Raw genomic sequence first — 3,355 nt, forward strand, 5'->3', positions numbered from 1 at the left:
ATCACCTCCCAAAATTTGCTCTAATTTTGCCTGACTTCCCAAATTTTCATCTCAGAGGTGACATATAATACTTTTAATTGAAAATTGAACGCAATTGTCATAAAAGCATCGTCGAGCACTAAATTAAAGTATAATTGAAAACATGTAACCCTTTCATATCTTACAGAACCAAAAAAATTCATCCGTCATGAAAGATATCTGGAGCTTATTCTGCTTATCTTTTAGACAGTTCCGTCTGTTTATCCTACTGTTTTCCTTTAACACGAGAAGAAGCTTTTATTTCTTGGAATATTGCAATACAAAATTGATCAAAAACATCGAATTTTAAAACTTCAAGTGGGCGTGTACCCGCTGAAGTGGAGGTAAAGCCAGGAAAAGTTTGAGGAATTGCATTAACATATCAATTACACTGGTCAACGTTTTTTTTTTTTTTTTGATTTTCCGAAGATTTGCCAACGGTTTTGGAGTAGATTTTTGGCGCTGATTCCGAAGATCACCTCCATTTACCTGTATCAGTGCGACTTATCCCGGGAAAGTTCGGAATTTTTCCGGAGAAATCGGAATTTTCCTTAAAAATCTAGCTTTTCCAGCAGAGTCAATCTTCCGGGAGAATCTGTGCACGATGGAAAAAACCTAGGAATTTTTCGATTACGTAGCCTAAGACACATAAGAAACCATGTATTGCACCCCTATTAAAATCTCCTTTCTTTTCCTAATGCCAAGGTTTTCCGGTCCAGTTTCATTAAAATCAATTAATTAGTTACTGAGATAGCATTTTAGGCAACGTCCGCCATCTTGGATTTTCGAATTTTGAAAATTCGACTAAGAATTCGAGTTTCCTATTCAAAAATACCCCCGGGTACCAAGTTTCGCGTAAATCGATTGATTAGGCGCTGAGATAGCATTTTAGGTCATGTCCGCCATCTTGGATTTTCGAATTCCAAAAATTCGACTAAAAATTCAAGTTTCCCATTGAAAAATACCCCCGCGTACCAAATTTCACTTAAATCGGTCGGAAAGAGCGCCTACAGGGCTTAAACAAAGAAGCCTCAGTTGATTAGGCGCTGCGATAGCATTTTAGGCAATGTCCGCCATCTTGGATTTTCGAATTTTCAAAATTCGACTAAAAATTCGAGTTCCCCATTGAAAAATACCCCCGGTAACTGAGTTTCACTTAAATCGGTAGGAAAGAGCGCCTACAGGGCTTAAATAAGCAAGTCTCAGTTGTAACAGTTTTCCACTCTGTCCCACTGAACTGGGACATGGGACAGGATGGAAACATATGGGACAGGATGGAATAAGCTGTTTTTTAAGCTTATCTCTAACAATAAAGACAATTTTGGTGTTTTTTTTCACGGAATATTTAGTAGCACGTCCTAGAGGATCGGAATAAGAGAAAATTTTCCCTTACGCACACTTTGAAAGTATTTTACGAGCTGATATTAGTGTGTGTGTGTATGCTTGACGCCCTGTTAGTTATCGTGTATAGCATTCTGTTTGGCATCATTAATGGCGTTAATCTTGCACAAAAATTTGCGAATCTCAGAATTTTTGCCATCTACGACGTGTGAACTATTCTATCAAAACAAAAAAAGTCGTTTTTGGAAAAACCTCAACGTTACGGCAATCATTTAGAGCTTATTACATCGTTGCCATGTCTCTCCTGACTGTTGCTGACTGTTGCTCGGGACAATGATTCTAGCGCGTGAAAAATTTATTGATGGAGCAAAAAATAAATTGACATATTTTTTTTCTCAAATTCAAAAGCATTACCTATCATCTCCGATAAAGTTTTTTTAAATAATCACTCTAGTTATGCTGCAACATCGATTTAAAGTCAAGAACCAGGCACGGGGGACACGCAAATTTGGGACAAATGTAGGCAATTTGCACATTCAAAGTTCTCCTAAATTTTTATTTCAGTCCAAATAAAGTGGGAAACAGCATGTAATAGTCAACAATAGTGTGGAAAATGAGAAAAACATTTGATCTGCCCATGTTTCTTAGATTATGACGATTAAAACAGCTGGGGACACCAGATTAGACGCTTATTTGAACTCACCCACTACCTATACTACTTTCATGTCATTGCTTTATTTATTTATTTATTTATTTACTTTTTGCGTAGGTATAAATTGTTATTTTTTGCTGAATTTTGGAGAAAATATTACTTTAAGAACGTGGAATGTAAATTAATTTTATTGAAAAAAGAAAATACCATCATTAATTTGGGCGAACAGAGAAAATATACATCAATATTTGGGTCAACATCTCCCTGATTATATAAAGGATGAATATATTAGTATTTCTGTATCAAAAAACTTAGCTTTTGTCTTCAGAGATATAATGATTCTAGTCCCAGTCAATTTGTTTTATTGAAAAAACAAAAAAACAAAAAATAAATAAAAAAAACAACTGAAATGTTAGACATACTATTTTCATGTCTTTCTATTTGTATCAATAGGTACTTTTTGCTTAACTTACGAACGTTGAATGCAAATTAACTTTATTGAAAAAAGAAAATAACGTCATTAATTTGGGGGAACATGTGGCTGATTATATGAAGGAGGTATATTCCAGTATTTTTGTTTAACATATTAATTCACGAGAAAATGTTCGTACATTTATCATCTAGTATTAATTATTTTTTGATGATTAGTCTAAAACATTCAATACAACCATTAAAAAGTAACACCCATCGTCGGGTATCGAACTCCCGATCGCCCATTGCCCGCACCTACTCAAAAATATGAGGCAGTTTAGTCAACTAGGCTATAACGGATCGACGTGTGTGAGAGTAAAAATAGCATACAAAAGACTCGGGCAATGGGCGGGGCTTATCACAAGAGACCTTGCGACGCTTTGTTGCTGAGAGAAATGAACCAAGCGCATTGCTGTAGGAGCCATGGTTCGCACTGTTTTCATGTCTCCCAGGGTTCATCTCAACATGCATATGTCATCGCGGCAGTAAGCTGAGGCGATATTAGTTTATCCATGAATTAAATCAATCAATCGAGCTCTGATTTTGACTTCTTTGTCCGTAACGAGTCCTCCAGAACAATTTTCCACCTTGTACGATGGTTATTATTTCTTTACTTCTATTTTTCAAATTTGAGGTGGGATAATGGCGGCTTCTCAAGAGCACCGAGGTAGGCGATCTTTTGCACCAACGAACAGAAAACTGATGGCGAAAAATAACCAATCAGAACCTCCCAAAAAAAAGAATTTGCCTAAAAACGGAACTTCGTGGTTCTGCGCAGATTTACCAGTCAGACACGACATCTCAAGGTGGAAAAAAACTCGCTGAAAGCGAATTTTAGCAATCAACACAACTTGACGTAGAGACATGATTGGC

The sequence above is a fragment of the Bemisia tabaci genome, chromosome 10, assembly GCF_918797505.1.
Source record: "Bemisia tabaci chromosome 10, PGI_BMITA_v3".
NCBI classification, from domain to species: domain Eukaryota; kingdom Metazoa; phylum Arthropoda; class Insecta; order Hemiptera; family Aleyrodidae; genus Bemisia; species Bemisia tabaci.